This window comes from Dipteris shenzhenensis, chromosome 28 (assembly GCF_047967505.1).
Source record: "Dipteris shenzhenensis isolate YYH24624 ecotype China chromosome 28, Dip_SZ_1.0, whole genome shotgun sequence".
In the NCBI taxonomy this organism is placed as follows: domain Eukaryota; kingdom Viridiplantae; phylum Streptophyta; class Polypodiopsida; order Gleicheniales; family Dipteridaceae; genus Dipteris; species Dipteris shenzhenensis.
In genome coordinates, this window is record NC_141623.1 from 35,056,135 (window position 1) to 35,079,995 (window position 23,861).

Consider the following 23,861-nt stretch of genomic DNA (forward strand, 5'->3'; position numbering starts at 1 on the left):
GCTACGCAATAGGAAAGGAAGCCTCTAGTTGTGAGATGGTGGGACGTGAAGACAAAAAATTATCAAGGTGGCAGGGGGCGATGACTATTGGAGGTGAAGTTCTGGAGGATTATGACGTGGTAGGTGCTTGGCGATCAGCAGAGGGAATATCTTTAGGGAGAGAACAATAGGAAGAGAGCTTGAAGAGTTTAGCACAGGTCGCTGCAACTGATGTAGCAAGCCCAGAACTTAAGGGAAAGGATGATGCAGAAGTAAAGGGAGACCAAACGCTGAGAAGCAAGGAGTCGAGGAACTGGAGTTGGTGAGGAGTCTGCGAGGGATTCTGAGTTGAAGATGGCTGCAAGAGTGAGCTGGATATTAAAGAATCATGGGCTCATAGCACAGAAGATGACAGAGGTTACGTGAGTAAGGAAGCAAGGAAGAGAGCAGCTATGGCAACGCAATCACGTTGCATGGTTCTGAAGGGAGGCTAGTAGCGTGAAAAGGTGGCCAATGTACGAGTCGAGGGACCATGGAAATGGGGAGGCCCAGAGAGAGAGAAATAGCAGAGGCTTGAAGGAGACAGGCGACACGAGTCCAAAAGTTCCAAGAGAATTGCGAGCAAGAGAGCAATCGCAGAGCTTCTAAACATTACGTGAAAGAGAGGAGACGAGCTGAAGCAGGCTGATAATCACGTTCAGGTCTATTGGAGGAGGTGGGCGCCCTTAATACGTGAGCTGGGAGCTTCATGGAAGACCTTGTTGAGCTTTATGACCAAAGGCACAGCTGCGGAGTTGAGAGCTTTGGAACATGGCTTTGCTGTAGGTGCAAATCAGTGTGGTGTCGTAATCATAGAAGGAATTCTATGGGAACAGGAGTTAGCCGGGAGTTTGTAAGAATGGATTGCTTTTGGTAGGAGAAAAAGCCACGCTGACACCATGATACATGAAGAGTGCAGGCTATTGCTCTTACTGGGAGTTCAGGACTGAGGAAACTATCTGTGAATCAACTATCCCTGTATGAAGGTACAAACAGGTGACAGATATAACAGGAAGCATCGTTGTTTTATCAACTTGGTGGGGAAACGCTGCTATAATAGAGACTTGAGCTGAACACCTCAGGTGATAAAGAGTATGTTCCGTGAACAGTAGGAAAAGCTGTGGCCTATGTAAAGAGCTTCTGGGCTGGGGGTGATGACAGAAGGTGCTAAATGAGAGCACAGGCTGGACAATCATGGATAGAGGCTGGAGTACCTTGGGCTGAGAGAGCATGAGCTATAGCAAGAATGTGGTTTGGGCTTGTAGCAAATAAAGAGGCTGAGGATGTTGCTTGAGGTGTCATTTGTGTGGGCTTGTATGTAGCTGATTATGAGAAATTGCTTAGTAAAAGCTTGAGGAATAGCTATGATAAGATTTTCTGTTGGATGGACTAATGGCAACATGAAGCTACAAGCTTGGAGTATTCAATGAGCAAGAGAAGGATATAAATAGTAGAAGTGGTTCTGTAAGAGCAGAGATGGCGGGCTGCATCATTTCTAGTACTTGATGGTGATCTTGGGAAGACATGATAAGATTTTTGTCCGTGGCCATTTTGTGGGTTGATGTCTTGAAGAGACACGAAGATGGTTTTCATGTGGGTTATGGGTAGGATGCAATTGAAGCTGAATGTTTTCTGAGTTATTGAAGGAAGAAGTCCACTTGCCTTGAGCTGTATAATCCAGTGGTTTTGTTTGAGGTTGTCAGGCTTCTGGAAAAAGTGTAACCTGAGTGTGAGTTGTGTCTGGAAGCATGTAGAGAGAAGGATGTTGAATGAATGCCTTTGGCCTTGTGATAGTGTTGTTCGGTTGTTTTAAACGTGGATGAGGGTGGCTGTGAAGGCGGGTTAGGCTCTACTGTTTTTGTCCATCCAACGTATGATTGTGGAGTCATGTCTAACTTCACATAAGATAGCCGAGAAAGTGCTTCGGATACCAATCTTCTCTCCTCATAGTTGGATTATTGTGGGACCATATGTGAAATCTATGAAATTGATTTCAGAAGATTCAGTATTTTCATTATTGATGTAAAATGGTTTAGAACTATTTACAACGGTACCCATGCAACAGTGAGGAAAGACAGTAGTGGTTTCTTTGCAATAGACACCACCAAACTTTGGACTGATGAAAGTGATACTTCTTTTCTTTTTGAGCATTGAGAGCAGGTGCATACTAATGATTTAATTAATCAAAGATTTCTCTTTAAAGATCCATCGATACACGTACTTAAGCATAATTTCATATATCTAATTGATGGCCTTTGGCACCCATCTTCAAGATAGGTGGTTTTTCATTCGGATCATTTTGCTCCAAGATGGTGGTACGTGATCCAAGTTGCACCATGAAGTAAGCAAATTTTTGAAGATAGAGATGTCGATATGGAGATGTCACTACCAATGCCATATCCAATTGATCCAATTGGATATAGCGAAGAAGATGAAGATCACAATATGAGCCAAGAGGAAGATGCACATAATGACATTGTACGGGAGGAAGATGGAGATCATGATATTGAGGAAAAAGATGACGATCATCAAGAATCACCACACTTTATTGAACAAGATGATTAGGTCTTAGGTGAACATACGATGTCAAAGTATGATGATGATATAGGAGATCAACTCGGTATACAGTTGGAGATAGACTTGTTTGGCATGCTAGACTTGGCTCAGCATGAAGCCGTTGATGTAAATGCTCTTCATTGATTTTTTTCATCACAAACTTGGACATGAATATATGAGCTTCAAACTTGATGTACATGCTCTTGTACTTTTATTCTTTCAAAGGATCAAACATGTATGAAAAGTTAAAAAAAATTATCATTGGGAAAAACACACTCTGTAAAACGTCACTATAGGAAACTATCTCAGTGTTGCTATATAATGACCATCTACAAGTCTACAAGTGTCGCTATATAGCAACTCTATATAAATGTCGCTATATAGTGACACTTTCCTAGAGTTACTATCTAGCGACACTTTACTAAACTCGCTTTGCTTATCGATGATTAGCACTCCATGCACGCTAAAAGTCAGTTCTGAAGCATCAGAATAGGGCCTGTGTGTAGTAGTGGCTATCAACACATTTGTACGAGGGTGATAGGATGTCTAAACTATGGGCTTGTCTCTCAATCTTGAATCTACCAGCAAAGTATGGGTGGTCGAATACAAGTGTCTTGGCCTTGATGAGGTTTAGCTCCCGCATTAATTTGACTTATTATTTGGATATTTTTTGTTTTAAGAATCATTATGTATGTTTGAGAATCATCATTATTCAAAGCCTATGTATGTGAGATGTATGCTTGAATTATGATAGGTTGCTCCAAAAGATGGTTTTTTGCACCAAATACCATGCCTATGTCAAGAGATGAAGCGAAGAAGATGCTAACAACAGTGGGTATGGATTATGATACCATCCATGCTTGCCGTAATGGTTGTATTCTCTTTTGCTCATGAACATGAAGATTTGGCTAGCTGTCTGGAGTGTGGGGAACAACAATACAGAGATGACTTGCAGTGTGAGCAGATACCGATAAAGGTCTTGAGACACTTTCCCATCATTGCAAGAATACAACACATGTTCTGATGCAAATCCATAGCAGAGATGATGACTTGGCATGCATCTCATTGGTCCACTGATGACACATTGAGGATTCCTATAGATTGTGCAACTTGGAAGCACATAGATAATTAGTGGCCGGACTTTGTGAGGAAGGCCATGAAACATACATCTTGGACTCACGATGGATGACGTGAACCTTTCGGGTTACGCTCGACATCTTGGTCGACATGGCCCATAGTTTTGGTGAATTACAATATCCCACCATGGCTAACAATAAAGAAGGGACACCTCACATGTGCACTACTTGTGCAGAGAAGTACAAGGCCAAAAATATGGGCATGTACATGGCACCTTTGATAGAGGAGTTACAGATCTTATGGAGAAGAGCGCGGGTCTTTGATATTTCCAAAGCTCCTAGACATATCAATGACATTTTGGTCAAGGGAATCTTGATGTGGACCATGCATGACTACCCAAGATATGGAGAGTGTGTAGGTATATGGTTGTATCTTTACATGTGTAATATAGGATTATGCTTTTATGACTCTCTTTCGTGCGCATGTCTTTTACTAGCACATTCATGCACACGTGCAGGACTTGTTACAAGTGGGTACCATGCTTTTCCTGTTTGTGGATCGGGTTTGAAACCGCTTGCACAATACTCCAAACATATGAGGAAAAATGTTTATGAAGCTCATGCTCGATACCTTCCACTAGACCATCTCGCACGTAAAGGTAAGCTTGATCCTCCACCACCATATTTGAAGGCAATTGATTGGATTTAGGCTTGGAGGGTGAATGGAGAGGAACCTCCTCATGGTATGAAGAGGCTATCCTTATTGGGGTCAGTTACAAATCAATCATCTCTTGGATCCCATGCATATCTTTAAGAATGTGGGGGCTACTATTTGGGCACACTTAGTTGGTTCCAAAGACTCGATAGGAGTGCAACAAGACTTGCGCGCTATGAATAGGATGTCTCGTTTGTGACCCCAAGTGTGTGCTTCGGGGAAAGTTGTCCTCCCGAAAGCAACATGGACCCTCTCCAAGAGAGAGGAGGTAGCGGTTAAGGTAGACATTACCTCTTTTCAAATACCCACAAGGAACATGCATTGCTTGAAAGGAGCATTTTCAAAGGACAATAAACTTAGTGGGCTTTGATCCCATGATTAGCACAAGGTCTTACAGATATTCTATGCTATAGGATTAGTGTACCAATAATCATGATGCGTTAGTGTAATTATGATTATGTTATATTATTGACATGACTTCTTTGTTGCTTTAATAGTTCATGCTCCCAATTACAATGAAAGGGTGCTTACAGGAAGATGTTAGAAATGCTATATTCAAGATCAATGGTATCGTGAGGTATGCTTACTATCAAATCACATTGATTGCATTTTCTTCAATTTAAGCTGAAAATTTTGTAGAATGATTATGAATATATCTTACATGGGCATGTAAAATAGGTGGATATCTCAAAAAGAGATGTCCACATCGAGCATTGAGAAGGCTAGGGTGGACTCCATTGAAGCCGTATGGTTGCTTGAGAATCACTTTCCCTTGAGCATTATGACAACTCAAGTGCACTTGCTTGTGCACATAGTTGATGAGGTGGCCATTGCAGGTACCGTTCATAGTTAGTGGATGTTTTCTCTCGAGTGGTTTATGAAAACTTTGAAGGGATTTGTAAGGCAAAGAGCAAGACTAGAAGCAAGAATGGAAGAGGGATGGCATGTGCAAGAGTCATTAGTATATATATCATGGAGTTTCTTGCATCCACAGATCTCGATATGCCATAGGCTTAGCATAACAAGGATGATGATCGCATCATTGGTGAGCTCCCCAACGAAAAGGGATTGAAAGAAAGACGAGAGCAGAGCAAATGGAGAAATTCAATGAGTTTTGTATCCTCAATAGCAAGGAGATGCAAAAGTAGATTGAGAGATATGAAGCGGCCAAAGCAAAAAGAGTAGTTGCAAGGAAGATATTTAGAGTAATGTACAGGCGATCGCAACCATATCCCTGGGATCTCGCCCTTCTCCCCACTCACATGTCACTTGAATGGCTACAACTGGCTCTATGTAAAGCCGAATGTGATGGAGAGACAATAAACGAGCGCAAGCAATAGTTATCATATGGATGTATGATGCATGTAAGTTTCTTACCTCTTGACATAATTAAGTTATTATTTGTGGCAATATATGCTGTAAAAAAGATGCATCCTTATTGTTTTAATGATGCTCTTTTGTAGTACAAAAAGTACAATGCATTATGGTCATATGGATGACATTTTTGCGTGGAACCTCGGGGGGGTCACTCATCATATGTAACCCTATCACGTGAGTTCAACAGAAGGATATTTTTTATTTCTTAAATTTACAGAAATAAATATACATAAGGGACTATTTAAAATAGTTTTGGAAAAAATTTACAAATTTTTATAGAAAAGGGGTACATTTTATTAATGAAAAAATTTACAGATAAGGGATTTTAAATATAGGCCTTGAACGCACGTGATATAGAGGGTTTATACATAGTGACCCCCCTGAGCGTGGAACACATCGATTCAAAGAGAGTCACATATGATTGTGGAGTCATGGCTAACTTCACACAAGATAGCTAAGCAAGTGCTTTGGATACCAATCTTCTCTCCTCATAATTGGATTATTGTGGGACCATACGCAAAATCTATGAAATTGATTTCAGATGATTTAGTATTTTCATTCTTGATGTAAAATGGTTTAGAACTATTTACAACAATCCCCATGTGACAGTGAGGAAAGACAGTAGCACTTTCTTTGCAATAGACTCCACCAAACTTTGGACCGATGAAAGTGATACTTTTGTTCTTCTCGAGCATTGTGAGCAGGTGCATACTAATGATTTAATTAATCCAAGCTTTCATTTTTAAAGATCCATTGATACATGTACTTAAGCATAATTTCATATACATAATTGATGGCATTTGGCACCCATCTTCAATATAGGTGGCTTTTCATCCAGATCGTTTTGATCCAAGATGGTGGTATGTGATACAAGTTGCACCACGAAGTAAGCAAGTTTTTGAAGATAGAGATGTGGATATGGAGATGCCACTACCAATGCCAGATCCAGTTGATCCAAATGGATCTAGCAAAGAAGATGAAGATCACAATATGAGCCAAGAGGAAGATGTGCATAATGACATCATACGGGAGGAAGACGGAGATCACAATATTGAGGAAGAAGATGACGATCATCAAGAATCACCACAATTTATTGAAGAAGATGATCAAGTCAGGTGAACATATGATGCTAGAGGATGATGATGATATAGGAGATCAACTCAGTATAGATTTGGACATAGACTTGTTTGGCACGCTAGACTTGGCTTGAAGCCGTTGATATAAATGCTCTTCATTGATTTTTTTCATCACAAACTTGGACATGAATATATGAGCTTCAAACTTGATGTACATGCTCTTGTACTTTTATTCTTTCAAAGGATCAAACATCTATGAATAGGAAAAAAAATTGTCATTGGGAAAAACTATCTTTAAAGGTCAGTATGGGGAAAAACACTCTATGTAAAACATCGCTATGTCTCAGTGTTGCTATATAATGACCGTTTACAAGTCTAGTAAGTGTCTCTATATAGCAACTCTGTATAAATGTTGCTATATAGTGACACTTGCCTAGAGTCATTATATAGTGACACTTGACTAAACCCGCTTCACTTTCCGACGATTATTGCCCCGCACGTGCTAAATATCAATGCTTAAGCATTAGAATAGGCCCATGTGTAGTAATATAAGATACTTATAATTGACCTTCCATTGCACCATGCACAACTTTCTTAACAACTACATCATACAAGAAATCCTGATCTAGATCAAAGCCAAAGTAGATACTAGGCTTCTTGAGATCAAGAAGCCCTCCAAAAGAAGATAATAGTCTTGAGATCAAGAAGCCCTCCAAGAGTCAAATTCAAATTCCAAAAGCTCTTTACTTAGTCCTAAGTGTTTCTTTTGGGTAGAAAAGGAAATCCATATGTAAGCAAGGGTCAAAGTATTTTATCATTGCTCTCTCTCTCACTTTATGATGTGTCTATTTCGTGAATTCCTTCTCCATTCACATGGAGTTGGGGAACAACAAACTTTCTTTGTAATTTGTGTTGTATCTAAGCAATGCCGATGGAGGGATAGTGTGCAGCTCTAGTGCCTCGCGGCGATGCCGAACACCTGTAGTCTGACGCTCCTGATGCCCCATCCTACCATGTCCCGCTCCTGATCCTGGACGGGTACTAAGGTAGTCTACCCGATGACCAAGCACAAACTCAGCGTATAGCTGCATGGCAAATGACCTAGCTATCTGACGGTTGTGAGGCAATTGACCACCATTCGTAGCAAGATATCTCGGATAAATGTGTGCTGCTATGACGGGGTGCCTACAATGTAAAATACATCACCTCACTGTGACCATCCCAAAACATATCCTCTAAGGCCTGCCTGTGATGTGACTCATGCTCAAACAACTCTCGAATGGCTCTCCAATCCAAGCCATGACCACCGATCTCTGCCTCAGCCTGTGCCTGAAAGGTATCCAAAACGTCCTCAATTGTGTCTAATCGACCTAGAGCATCAATGATTGAATCTAGACTCGCAACCAAGTGAGGGGGTGCCCTAGCATCTTGCAGTGCCCTCATCTCAGCTCTCAAAATCGCTATCTACATATGAACAATGGTGCCAGAACCTGCACGACGACGGCTGGCGCATGCACAAAAAAACACATGGAAATTAATATTCTATTTGGGTAATGAAAATTAATATTCTATTCAATGGGACTTAATAATCTATTTGCGTAATGAAAACTTTTAGCTAGCCAATTTCGATTGAATTTTTGCAAAAGCTCATGATAAGGTTTCATGGAATCACATAAGTCCTTGTAATTGTCTATGTAACTATATCAATACATAGATCTACAACCTTCCCTAGTTTCCTATTTCTATAGCACGTGTTACCTAAAGGGATTGCTAGCCACATGATCTACCCTCTCCTTGCATCAACCTCTCGCACCATATGATTTGAAAATGATGTGTACGCGAATGTGTTGTTCAAATCATCCTATTTGTTTGATTGATTACACTTAGTCACGTACTCCTTGATGAGGTAGGATGTCGTAGATGTTATTGAAAAAGGGATTTAGATGTACATCCTTGGTCTTATTTCATTTTTAAAGAAATTTCAAACTTTGTGTTAAAGATGCTACACTTCCCTAATTTGAAAAATAATATAAAAACTACTTTAATCTCTTTTTTAAAATAAACGAAATAGATGATTTTAAAAAACAAAATATATACGTTTTGACATTTAAATAAAAACTTCAATAGCTTGAAAAATAATATAAAAGCTACTTTAAACTCTTATTCTCTTTTTTTTAATAGATGATTTCTAAAAACAAAATTTAAAAGTTTTTATATTTAATTCAAAACTTCAGTAATTTAAAAGCTAACATAAAAACTACTTTAATCTCTTTTTTTTTTAAATAGATGATTTTAAAAGATAAAATATATACGTTTTTTATATTTAAATAAAAACTTCACTAACTTAAATAATATAAAAGCTACCTTAAACTCTTATTTTCTTTTTTTCTTAAAGGTGATTTAAAAAAATATAATTTGAATGTTTTTTAATTTAAATATAAAAAGCACTAATTTAAAAAATAACATAAAAACTACCCTAGTATTTTTTTAATAGATTCAATTTTAAAAAACAAAATATATACGTTTTTTACATTTAAATAAAAACTTCACTAACTTAAATAATATAAAAGCTACCTTAAACTCTTTTTTTCTTTTTTTCTTAAAGATGATTTTTAAAAATAAAATTTAAACGTTTTTTTATTTAAATAAAAAAGGACTAATTTGAAAAATAACATAAAAACTACTTTATCTCTTTTTTTTTAATAGATGATTTTAAAAAACAAAAAAAAAATATATTTTACATTTAAATAAAAACTTCACTAACTTAAATAATACAAAAGCTACCTTAAACTCTTATTTTCTTTTTTTCTTAAAGATGATTTTTAAAAATAAAATTTAAACGTAAAAGAAAAAAAAAGCTAACATAAAGACTACTTTAATCTCTTTTTTTTTAATAGATGATTTTAAAAAACAAGGTAAATACGTTTTTTACATTTAAATAAAAACTTCACTAACTTAAATAATATAAAACCTACCTTAAACTCTTATTTTCTTTTTTTCTTAAAGATGATTTTAAAAAATAAAATTTAAATGTTTTTTTATTTAAATAAGAAAAGCTAACATAAAAACTACTTTAATCTCTTTTTTTTTAAATAGATGAATTTAAAAAACAAAATTTATGCGTTTTTTATATTTAAACAAAAACTTCACTAACTGAATTAATATAAAAGCTACATTAAACTCTTATTTTCTTTTTTTCTTAAAGATGATTTTTTAAAATAAAATTTAAACGTTTTTTTATTTAAATAAAAAAAGCACTAATTTGAAAAATAACATAAAAACTACTTTAATCTCTTTTTTTTAAAATATAATTTTAAAAAATAAAATATATACATTTTTAGATTTTAAATACACTTATGTAATTAAAAATCTAATTTAAAAAAAGTTTAAGACGTATTTTAAATTTTGAAATATTTTATAATTAAATTACATATTCCTATAAACTAAAATTTAAATAAATTATTGCAAAAAAAAAAAGCTACATTAAAAAAATCTTACCTGGAATCTCTCGCTCCGTCTATCTCCATCGCTCCATCGTTGTCCATCACTCCCGCAATTTTATCGATTTCGATGAGGAGGAGCTCGATCGAGGTATGAAGAATGAGGGGGTCCCTCCCTTTATATACTAAACTTTAGGGTTTCGATACCACGATCGAGGTATTGGGATGCCACGTACCTCGATCGAGGTATTAGACATGCAACATACATCATCGGTCCAGCATAATACCTACGATGCCATATACCTCGATCGTGGCATTTCACATGCCACATATACATTGCTCCATCATAACTTGATCGAGGTATAGACATGCCATGATACCTCGATCGAGGTATTTCAGCTGCTAGCATAGTAGATGTCGGATGCCACATACCTCGATCATGGTATTTGACATGCCACATACACATCGGTCGAGCATACCTGGATCGAGGTATAGACCTGCCACGATACCTCGATCGAGGTATGTCAGCTGCTAGCACAGGACATGTCGGATGCCAGATACCTCGATCGTGGTATTTGACATGTGGCCAAGTCACGGTCCAGCACACCACGGTCGAGGTTATTGGACTTGCCATGCTACCTCGATCGAGGTATGTCATCTGCCATGTCCGATGCCAGATACCTCGATCGTGGTATGTGACACGAGCGATAGGGACCCTCTCTTTTCCATATGTCCACATCCTCCTTATTTCACATAAGAATTCTAGAAGGATTCCTCTTGACTCCACACTCCTCCACATGCCTTCCACACGCTTGGCATGTGGCCTCTCTTCTATTATTGGAACATATGGACATGAGCTCACCTCTGTATATGACTCACTCTTCCTATTTTCTAAAAACCCCATAATATCCCATACGCAAATAACTCTCACCCCATACCAAGTTATTTATAATTCATATACATGGTATTTACAATGATCCATTCCACTCATCCTCTCAATCCCATTCAATATCTTAGAAAATAGAAATAAGTGAGAGCCGCTAGGCTATCACTTGATACTCAAACTCTTATCAAACATAGAGAAAAACAATACCAATGCCAAATAAAAAAATATCAATTTTGGGCGTCACAATACTTTTGTTCTTCTCCAGCATTGTGAGAAGATGCATACTAATAATTTAATTAATTGAAGCTTTCATTTTTAAAGATCAATTGGTACATGTACTTAAGCATAAATTCATGTAATTGATGTCATTTGACACCCATTTTCAATATAGGTGGTTTTTCATCCGGATCATTCTAATCCAAGATGGTGGTATGTGATCCAAGATGCACCACAAAGTAAGTAAATTTTTGAAGATAGAGATGTAGATATGGAGATGCCACTACCGATGCCGGATCCAATTGATCCAAATAACACCGTATTAGATAAAGTGGGACAAAAGTTGCATTTTGGGAATTTTGAAATTGGGTGGATTTCATTAAAATTGGGAAAGGTTTCATTCAATTTGGGAAAATTTTCATTGATTGTGGGATTTTTTCCAATACTGAATATGTTGATATTTGGAAATTTCAATGATGATGAAAAACTTGGTTGTGAAAAGTTTCATTGGGTATAGTAACCAAAACAAAGCATTTGTGGTAGAGTTTGAAAATCATGTATTTGGTGGTGTTAATAAACACCGTTTGCAGACAACATGTATATTTTACTTGAGGTGTTAATAAACACCAGTTGGTGGTGTTAACAAACACCGTGCAAAGTGAACCACTAGAAACAAAGTTGTTGTTGGTGAAAGACAACTTTTAAAAATTGTCATATTAATAATAAGCAAATATCCCTTGATAAGATAACAACAATTGAGAAACATCACATGAGAACACATATTGCAACGGAAGTTTGGGAGATCAAGAGGGAGAAAATCATCACCATTTTCTATGCTCTGATACCAAGCAAACTCTCCTATGCTTTGATACATACACTCTATGGAATCTTAATCTTCTTGGGTCTATTTATGGCTTTTAATGTCCACGACCAGACCAATGCATCAATACACTCCCATACGATGGACCATGTGTGTGCAATGAGTGGCCAAATAGAAAGAACTTTTAAGGCTTTGAAAGAAAGAAAAGGGAAGAGAGACTCAAGAGAGGGAATAAGAAGTGATCTTCATTGTCAATAGAGTGAGACTCCACTCCAGTGCAACTCAAAATACTACAAACACAAGGGAGAAGAAGAGGTTTCATACATACAAGAGGGAGCGGAAGCTCCAAGAGTACTCATAGAGAGAAAATGAACTAGAGAGAGATGGACTCAAGAGTCTACATAAGAGAATATCTACAAGAGGGAGAGAAGGCTCATCGAAGAGGCTTGCGAGACTAGAGCTATAGCAACATGAGGCCTAATGGTGGAAGAGATGTTGAACAAGGGAGAGGAGAGCTCCTTTTACAGAAATTTTGTCACCCTCCTTCACCCATTTACAATTGCTGCCTGTAGATTCCTTTCCCCATCAATCACATAAGCCCGTGTATTATAGTTGCACTACCTTCTTTGAAGAGGAAAATGTCAAAGCAGAGGATAGTGAGAAAAATGTCGAAGACGAGGGTAGTGAGTCTGAGGGTGATGATTCTAGCTTAGGTGATGATGAGGATGAAAGCTCTGCATTTGATGACTTATGCCAAGAAGAAATCCGCACAAAGAATAAGGGTGATCAATTGTCAACTAGAGTCAAGAAGGTTCCACTCATCATACGGGAAGGCTTGCGGCAGCAAGAAGTCATATAGCACGTCACAGGAAAAGGTAAGGCTAAAGAGGTGGAAGCACTTCCCTTGAAATTAAAAGTGAGGAAGGCACCCTTGATCTTGGGTGAAGGACATGCAAGTGGATCAAGCAAGGAATCCTTACTCAAAGAAGGTATGGACGAGGCATAAAGATAGTAAACCATGTATACTACTATCTCTCCACACATACACACCATAATTTTGCGAGTTGCTACAAGCTGACAATTGTGAGCCCCACGACTGGCTCGAAGTCAAATATTTCCTCATCACTCTTAAATCCTTGCTTGTAGAGTTTTACTAATATATAGTATAAATTTTAACTCAGGTCGGCATTTCCTTTTGCTGTGCGATGTAATTCTGGCAAAGATTTTCCACCCTATCTAGAATGTGGAAAGTCCTGAGTGGCATTGTGACATGCAAGTCGTCATTGTTGGCTCTCCATTTGTGACCTTTGTTGTTGATCCAATTGAGTCCGCATTTTCCTGGAATCTTCTTTTCCTCTGGCCCATTCTTCCAATCTACGTCTTTTGCGCTACTGTTCTTCTGGTCTACTTTCTGGCGCTTGAGGTGCCTCGGGCTGACTTTGAGGATTGGATTGCTCCCCATGATCTTCTTCATCATCATCTGTTTGCTCATTGGTTTCTATCCTCTCCTCCTCCTCCTCCTCCTCCTCCTCCTCCTCTTGCCTCCTCTTTATTCTCTCTTCGATCATCGCATTGTATACATCGGGAGGGATTGGGGCAACTGGTCTTCTAGTTTGCTTTGTTCTTGCCATGTCAGTGATGGTGGGGCTATGGGAAATGTGACGGTAGGAAGGAATGTGTTAGTATGACAGAATACTGGTGGTACTGAGAAAATGAAGGTATTTGCATATATATAGGGGTATATTTATTTTGTGCATCATTATTAGTTAGCACCCCCCCCTCTTCCCCCTTAAACCCCCTCCTCCCCCCCCCTATTTGCCATCATCCCCTTGGGGGTTAACCTCACAAAATTTTAGTGTACTGCATGCATTGTAAAGAAGTGATATTTATCAAAAAATTTACTTAGTTCATTTAAACATTGGGTTCTTTCATTCAACTTTAGGGAAAATTTACGTAAAGATGAGGGGTGTTTGTTTTGGGGAAAAAAACTTATTTAACAGGTTTTTGAAATTCCCCTTCAACTCCCGTGAGGTCGCTCCCCCAAGCTTTTCTCATCACCTACCTTGTTGGGTCCACAAGTACAAAATTTAACGCTTGTTCTTAAAAAAAAGGGCCAATTAATCAAATGTCCACAAGAAATATTGAAGTGCAATTTTAATTAACATCAAAGTACATTTGGTTTAGCGATCCAACACTTTCCAACACAACTTCTGGTTGCTATCCAACTTCTATATTTTTGGGAAGCTTGCAAAGATATCCATGAATGCCTTCTTTTACTAATTTTAGTTCAATGAATTGCTTGGGCTTTATTCCTTGCGTAGGAGGACCCAACTATACCATGATAGAATGACTCGATCATCTCATGAAAAGCAATACTTCCATTACTCCCCCCTCCATGTTGTGTACTCTTGAAATAAGCACCTCGAGCTCTATAATGATACTTTTCCATCCCTTGAAGCACATGAATGTGCTGCTTACATAGAAAAAGCACATGAGGTAAACAAGAATAAATTGATTGCAATTAAAATTTTGAAAATAGTAAGGACCAAACACACCATGTAGTGAGTAATGTGTGATTCACCCCATCCATCTACCATGGCTTCAATGAATTCTTTCACAATGACTTTATATAGTTGCACATCATCATCGTCTATGGAAGGTTTCATCATGATATTTACTAGAGCATCCAATTCTTTCCATACACATATTCTCAAGGTTCTGATCAGCTTCCAAATTAGTTGTACAATCACATAACTTTTTCCAATAATTCCAATGTAAATTTAATCGATGTTTTCCATGACTGGACAAAAAGCTTCATGCCTTAAAGCCTCCCATGGACACTTTATTTGAAAGATTTCCTGATTTTCTTGACAATTGTGCATCTTTTATTAGCTTTACATTCCCCCCATGTAGACCCAATCTCGAGAGTAAAGCTTTGACCCTTGCTATACATGATGGCACTCTCTCCTCCGGTTTCATGTTCCATGTATATACAATGTGCAATTAAAGCAATTTATCAATGAGCCACATCTCCGCATGTAACACACATAAATGCACTCTTTGTAATGGAATGTTTAAAATTGGATCCCAATTCTTATCATTCGGATCTTTGTTGGGTGCAACATCCTAATTGTAGCTCATTACTTCATTGCTCCAATACATCCGTTTAGCCTCATTATCTGTGATGTCATTCATTACATCTTTAGCATTCTCAAATTCTTTTCCTCTTTTTACTTGGTCTTCCCCTCTATGTATTCCTGTGTTACTACCTCGAGTTTGGTGTGAGTGCATACAATAAAGACATGGATATGTTGCATTTGCACTCAATTCCCTTCCAAACATACACTTCAATTTCTTAAGATCTCCTGCCATGTGCCATTCAACTTTAAATGATCCAAACTCTTCAACTTGAAGCATCTCTCCTTTCGTTTGCGCATCTATGACACTTGGAATTGGAGATCTATCAAATACCCATTTCAAGAATGAGTGTGTCTCTTTAGAAAGTTTAAATGCGGCAAACCACCAAATGTGCTTTTCTGATTGCACACTAAAATCTTCCCTAATTTCCTTATCTTTGGCATGTGCGAGGGCTTTATTCATCAAAGTAATACTAACCCTCTCCAACTTGTGGCCTTTTACAACCTCACACTCATCCAATTTGATAATGAATACTAACTTTCCTTCACAATTTGAAAGATTAAAGATTTACATGATTAGAAAAAATTTCATTAAAAATTCGAGCTCTCTAAACTATATAAATTTAACATACCCCATGCTTTCATGTTGTAGAACTCCACCATTGCAGCTTGGACCCTACATACATCCAAAAAAACATTATTATGCTCTGTGTACTCAAAGGTTCTTGGTCCTTGCTTTGCCCCTTTGGTAGTTGGTCCTCCTTTCTTTTTGCTATGTTGGACATTTGTCTTGTTTGTGCCTTCCAACGTCATGCTTTTTGAGATGTGTATAAATCCACCCAACAAATCTTGAATAGCAAAATTTGTTTCTTTCCTTGCATTTATAATGTGTACTCATCTCACAATAGAGGATTCTTAATGCCTTGACCTTAAAGTGCATTTACAAGACATTATACATAGCTAAGTACCCTTGCCGACTAATGCCAGTAGCATCACATGCATGGACAACTTCTGATAGATCTAAAGATTCTCTAAATCAGTTGCAACCTCTTGTAATATTGCATGTTGCAATGCATGCTGACGAGGGTCCCTAAGAATAGAAATTAATTCTTTCTTCTTAATTACACTCTTTATAGCACAAAGTTTGCTAGAGGAATTTCTTCCAATAACCTCCTCAAAATTTTTGCAAAAATCATGATAACATTAGAAAAATAAATGACTCATTTGTAAGTAATGCTTCATAATTACAAAATAGTCCATATATACATATCTTGTAGCTTTCACCCTGTGTTTCCTTGCTCCACCACCATATGCCAAGATCTCCATTGGTTGCATGGGCTTGATCCTATGCTTGTAACCTAGAGGGGTTCTTTTTATCCTTTCTAATCTCCTAGTCAATGTAGCAAGCTCTTGTTGGATACACCAAGTCTTTTTCAACAGTTTGTTCTTCTCATCTAATAATCTTGTGATTGTCTCTTGTGACCTCTCTTTTGCAATTTCTGAGTCAGTGTTGGCTCTTTCCTACTGCTTTCGTAGAAAGAGCTGGGTATTCTATGTTTGTAGGGTTTCGAGTATTTTTGTCACCTACAGATATATTAGAGTTGTCGATTGTAGTATACGTGTAGCTTAGGACCTTGAGTCGTGTTCCGGTGAGATGTAGGCTTAAGTGTGGTAAGAAAACAAATTGCATGCATGTGTAAAAGGAACGTAAATCATCTTTGTTGAGGTAATGAAGGCTTTCGCCTTCATTGGGGGTTGTAGGGTTTAGGAGGAGGGTAAGGGTTAGAAGGAGTTTCCAGGGTTAAAAGGAGGTTCCAAGGTTCAGAAGGAGGTTTCAAGGTTCAGAAGGAGGTTCTAGGGTTCAGAAAGAGTTCCAGGGTTCAAAAGGAGGTTCTAGGGTTTAGAAGGAGTCCAAGATTAGAAGGAGGATCCAAGGTTTAGAAGGAGGTTCCAAGGTTTAGAAGGAGGTTCCAGGGTTTAGAAGGAGGTTCCAAGGTCAGGGTAGAGTACATGGTGGAGAACTCGTCTCCCTCGTAGATCATGGAGTTTTAAGGGTTGAGGAACAAAGGGTTTAGGGGAGCATAGGAGTAGGAGAGGAAGAAGGTGTAAGAGTATGGGGGAAAGAAGAGAGAGGAGGGAGGAGGAGGAGGGATGAGGAGGAGAGAGGAGGAGGAGGAGGAGGAAGGAGGAGGAGGGAGGAGGAGGAGGGAGGAGGAGAGGGAGAGGATGGGTTGCAAGGTTGGAGGAGAGGGGAGGAGGAGTTGCAAGGTTAGGACATGCTTTTGGACGTGGAGTGCAAGGAAGCATGGACACTTGAGACAAATGCTTGGAATACCAAAGTAGACTCAACACAATGCGCCAAAGAGTGTGGGCTTCATTCCATTATGGGGTATTTATACAAGTTGGAGAGCTTCTCTCTCTGCATGTAACACAAAGTTGTATCACAAAGATATAACACAAAGTTGTAACACATTCTCTCTCTACATGTAGAAGTTGTAACACAAAGTTGTAACACAAAGTTGTAACACATTCTCTCTCTACATGTAGAAGTTGTAACACAAAGTTGTATCACAAAGTTGTAACACAAAGTTGTATCACAAAGTTGTATCACAAAGTTGTAACACAAAGTTGTAACACAAAGTTGTAACACATTCTCTCTCTACATGTAGAAGTTGTAACACAAATTCGTAACACAAAGTTGTATCACAAAGTTGTAACACAAAGTTGTATCACATTCCCTTTCTACATAAGTTCATGTTGGCACAAAGTCAACATACTCCCAGATCCATTTTATTACCCGTCCTCGGTTATGGTTTATTTTGATTTCAGAGTTGGGATGCCATGTGCGTAATCCAGTGGATGTTTAGCTTGTGGCATGCGAGTCATTCCTGCTATAATGCTTTTGCACCAAACAATTTGTAGTCTATAGTTAAGAAGATTATCTCCTCTTAAGGAGGGGTAGATGACTATGAATGTCAGAGGGGATCTCGTTGCTGAGGTTGCAGACTCTGCCATCGAATCTTCTTGGAAAGAGGTTTGGCGGGGGTCCCGTTGTTGAGGCTAGCATTTCTTGCTATCGTGCATACATGTTGGATGCGATTGCACCCATAGCATTGAGCTTGTAGATAATTAAAATGCAAGTGTGATATTTTTGCATATAGGAGACAGCTGTGACGTTTGGCAGGGGTCTCATTGTTGAGGCTGGCATTTCTTGCTATCTTGCACACATGTTGGATGCGATTGCACCCGTATCATTGAGCTTGTATATAATAAGTATGCAAGTTGATATTTTTGCATATAGATGGCTGTGATGTTTGGCAGGGGTCTCGCTACAGAGGCTGCAGACTCTTTTGCCAATTCATCTTGAGTTTTGGCATAGCTTCGTGTACTGCTTGTGAATTCATTGCATGCTTTGAGAGTATGGAATGAAAGTGTATGATACTATTTTTTATGCAATCTATTATGTGCCTATGCAAAATCATGTGAGTGCATGTGATGTGTCTAACTATATGCTTATTTGTGGGATTTGATAGGGAAACTAAGACTCAAACATCCCTAATGTGCAAAAAACGTGCATATGCAGTGAGTGTGCGTGTAACAATCTAGTGCAAACTATATGTGCAAAAACGTGCATATGCGAGTGAGTGCTTGTGATACAATCTAATCCTAGCTAAGGAAGACTTGGTTTCCCAAATCTTCATTTTTGTTGGGGATGGCTTGCATGTTGATGTAGTAGCGCTTCAGTCGGCTCTCATTTATTGTTGTGTTGAATTGGACTCCATTGAATGTTTCAAGTAGCACAGCTTCAATGGGATTCATCTTTCATACTTGGTATGGTCCTTAACCTAGATACTTCAGTTTCCCCTTGTGTACTTTGTCATTGTATAACAGGACTAAGTCGCCTTCCTTAATGTCTTTAGCTTTAAGGTTTGGGTCAAACCATGCCTTTCTTCTGTGTTTTTCTGTTGTCATGGCATGGTAGGTGACTAGTCTTGTCTTTGTATGCTTTTCCAACTGATAGAGCCTTTCTTTCAAGGATTCATGGTCATCCATGCCTTCCTATACTGTGATGCATAGACTTGGTATTACAAATTTGAGTGGAACCATAGCTTCAATGCCGTACACCAATTGAAAAGGTGTGTTCCCTGTACTAACCTTGAATGTGGTTCTGTATGCCCATAAGGCTGCATTTAGTTTCTTTGCCTAATCAAAATGCTCTGGTTCTACTACCTTGGTGAGGATAATGCATATTATTTTGTTGGTGATTCTGCTAGTCCATTTCCTTGGGGTAAGTAGGGTGTGCTTTTTCTATGGATTACCATGAAGCCAGACAAGAGTTCTTGGCTTACCTCATTGACAAAATGTGTGCCTCTATCCGACACAATTTCAATGGGGCATCTGAATCGGGTGATCACATTTTCGTATAAGAATCTTGTTGTGCTTCTGGCATCTGCCTTTCTGACTGCTTTAGCTTTAGCTCATTTTGTAAAGTAATCAGTGGGTCACAATGATGTAGCGTGCCTGTGTTCCTTTTGCTACTGGATGTATGGGACCCACATAGTCAATCCCCCATTTTTCAAATGGTTTTTGTGCAACAATTGGTGTTAGGGTATTGAAGTCTTTGTGTTGTGGTTTAATAGTCCATTGGCATACATCACAACCTTTTACATATTCATAGGCATCTGCCCACAGTGTTGGCCACCAGTAGCCTGCGAGGAGAACTTTTCTTGCTATGGCTTCCCCTTGGAAGTGTCCTCTTGCGATGCCTTCATGGACTTCACTCAAGATTGGTATGATCTTATGAGGCATTACACATCTTCTTAATATCTAGTCCTTGCCCATCTTGTACAGTTGTCCTGCAATGAGTTGATAGGGTGCAGCTTTTAGAATCAATTTTCTGGCATCTACTGCTTTCATGTCAAGGGGTGGTCTTCCTGCGATCAAGTACCCAATGATATCTTCACACCACTCTGGAACAGCATCTATTTGAAATAGTGTGGCATCTAGTAAGTCGTCTTCTACTCCAGTGGCTTCTTCTCCTGAGTTGACTCGAGACATGTGATCAGCAATGTAGTGTTGGGCACCTTTGCGGACCACTATTTTGAAGTTGAATTCTTGAAGCAAGAGGAGCCATTTGGTTATTCTTCCTATGGTACACAGACGATTCACAAGATAAAGCAATGCTTGATGGTTGGTGTAGAAGACAAAATCATTTGCCAGTAGATAGTGCCGAAATTTCTTTAGACTATACACCATTGCTAGGGCTTCTCTTTCTGTGGTTGTATAGTTGATCTCTGCATCATTGAGTTGTCGACTGGCAAAGTAGAAGGAGTAGTCTTTCTTATGTTCACCAGGTTGACAAAGCACACTCCCAATTGCATACTTGGATCTATCAGTATCTACATGAAAATCAATATCCCAATTGGGAGATATAACGATGGGTGCTATGATTAGGCGCCACTTAAAAGCTCAAAGGCTTGGTCTCACTCTTTGGTCCATAAGGACTCCACTAATAATTTGTAAAGTGGTCTAGCTATCATGGCATACTGCAATATAAATCTTCTATAATAGCCAGCATGTCCCATAAAGACCTGTACACCTTTGGAATTTGTAGGAGGAGGCAATTCCATGATGATTTTGATTTTGTCCATGTCAGTTGCAATCCGATGTTGAGAGACGATGTGTCCCAAAACAACTCCATGGGTGACCATGAACTGGCATTTTGTTGGATTTAGGGAGATGCCATACTCCCTACATTTGATTAGTACTTCTTCAAGACATTTGAAGTGGTCCTATTTGTTTGAATGGATGCACAAATCATCCAAGAACACTTGTAAAAGCTTATTCAAAAATGACTTGAAAGCTATGAACATGACTCGCTGGAATGTGGCCGGGGCATTACAAAGGCCGAATGGCATGACTCTATATGCAAAAATACCCCATTTTGTAGCAAATGCTGTTTTTGATTGGTCTTGAGGAGCAATTTATACTTGGTTATAGCCATTGAAGCCATCCAAGAAGCTATATATTTCGGATCCTGCCACCTTTTCCAACATTTTTTCTATTAAGGGTAGGGGATAGTGATCCCTAATTGTGGCGGCATTCACATTTTTTAAGTTTACGCATATTCTGAGCTTCTTGTTGCATTTAGGTACAATAACAATGGATGAAACCCAATCAGTGTGCTCTATCTCGTAGATGAATTCGGCATCTAGGAGTTTTTCCAGCTCGTCATAAACCATGGTTCCATATTTAGGATTTGTGCGATAAGGTCCACATACCTTAGGGTGAGCACCTTCCGTTATAGGTATCGTGTGTATTGCCTCTTCTGGTGAAATTCCTTTCATCTCTTTGTATGACCATGCTAGGCAGTCACGTGAGAGAGAGCTATCCACATCAACAAGAAACTCAGAAATATATACAGGTGACTCTTATTCCAAGCAACCCTTGGCCATGCTACCTTTGAGTCTTGCATTTTGTCTCACGAAGCCCTTCAAGGTCTTCATAAAGCACTCGAGAAAGAACAACCATCATGCATGTACAATACCGCATATAGCAATCTCATCCACCAAATGCACTATGAGATGTAATTGGCTTGTGAGAATAGAACATGGAAATGTCTCCTCCACTAAACAAACCACCTCCACTGACATAACTCGAGCATTCTCAAGCGTGGTGGGATCTCTTTCCTTTGAGCTCACATAACTAAAAAGGAAAAAGTACGCAATATTAGCAATATGAACACCTTGCATCCTGTAAAGTACCTCACAAGCTTGCCCATCTTGTAAATAGAATATTCACATTTTGTATCCTGTACAGTACCTCACAAGCTCGCCCATCTTGTAAATACAATCCTTCACGTCCTTTGATGCACTATGAGAAATGCTAGTAGGTAGTATGAACTGAACGTGGAGCCGAGCCTCTTCTCCCCCCTTGCAGTCAGGAGGTCCTTCTGCCTCGCAAAGCCACTGGCATACTCCCGTGCCATTGAGAGTCGCTTCTCCAGCTACGAGTGGCTAGTGTACTCCCATGCAGTCGAGAGTCGCTTCTCCAACTATACGAGTGGCCAGCATACTAGCTCGACACAACAGGGCAGCAGGCGTAGTAGCAGGGCGAGCGGTGGGGGATGCATGGCGCAGTGCTTCGAGGGGGGTAGTGGTGGGGATGGGTATGATTCAGATGATGCAGATGTGCCAGAGGGTGATGGTATAATCTTCTATGACATCACTCAGACAGGAGGCCTATAGATGTGCAAATAGACGCTTGGCTAGAAATTTTAAAAAAATAGAGAGACACGTACATAGACACGTTTATAGACGTGCTTATAAACGCTCTACATAATATTTTTTGTTAATAAAAGCAGAATTTTGTGTGGTTTTGTTAATAAAAGTAGAAATTTGTGTGGTTGAACAGAATTCTGTGTATGTGCATACACAGGTAGAATTTTGTGTGGTTGAACAGAATGCTGTGTATGTGCATACACAGCATTCTATTCAACCACACAAATTTTTGCTTTTATTAACAAAAAAGATTCTGTAGAGCATCTATAAGTGCGCCTAGAGCTATTCATGATTTCCTCTCTATTGTCCGATAGAGATGCCTACGTCACTTGTGTCTTCAGTGAGATTAGGGAGTCTTCCAATATTAACCACACAAGTTTAAGATTGGAGTGTGTCTATGTACGTGTCTCTCTCTTTTTTTTAAATTTCTAGTCGAGCGTCTATTTGGACATCTATAGGTGCATCTGTCTATTATATAGAAGCACCTGTAGATGCGGGTCTATAGATGCACCAATAGATGCACCAATAGACGTGCAGATAGATGCACCCGTACATTTTTTTAAAGTTAAGGAAATGCATCTGTGTGTGCATCTGTGGGTGCTTTGTCTTGTTGTGACAAACTGTACCCACGGACCATTGCACTCAAAAATCCTAGTTAACCATTTACCCAAAAGAGCCATGTTCCTCAAACAAACATCAGGCACCCTGAGTCCACCCTAGAGCTTAGGAACTTTTACTGCATCCCAAGGTATGCAATGAAACCTATATTTACCTTCCTCTTCATACCATACAAACAATCCTTGCATGAGTGTAGCCATGAGTTTTCCTAAAATTCCAAATTAGGAAGAGATAGGTTGTACTAGGAGCAAATATATGCCTGACCACCACCAGCATTTGTGCATTCCATTTGAGGCTAATTGTGGACCATCTTTTTAATTTAGCTTTAAAACATTCCAAAAGCCAATCAAACTGCTTCCTAAGAGATACATGCACACCAAGGGGAGCCCAAGAGCGAGCTAAAATAATGAATAATACAACCCCTATTGACCCACTAAACTTGAAGCCAAATCTTACACATAATAACTTCACATATTGATCCCCTATTGACCGCATTAGGAAAAGGGGGAATGTCTCAAGTCCCACTTTTTTCCTCGTGGGGGGGGTCACTATGTATAAACCCTCTATACCACGTGCGTTCAAGGCCTATTTCTAAAATCCCTTATTTATAAAATTTTCATTAATAAAATGTACCCCTTTTCTATAC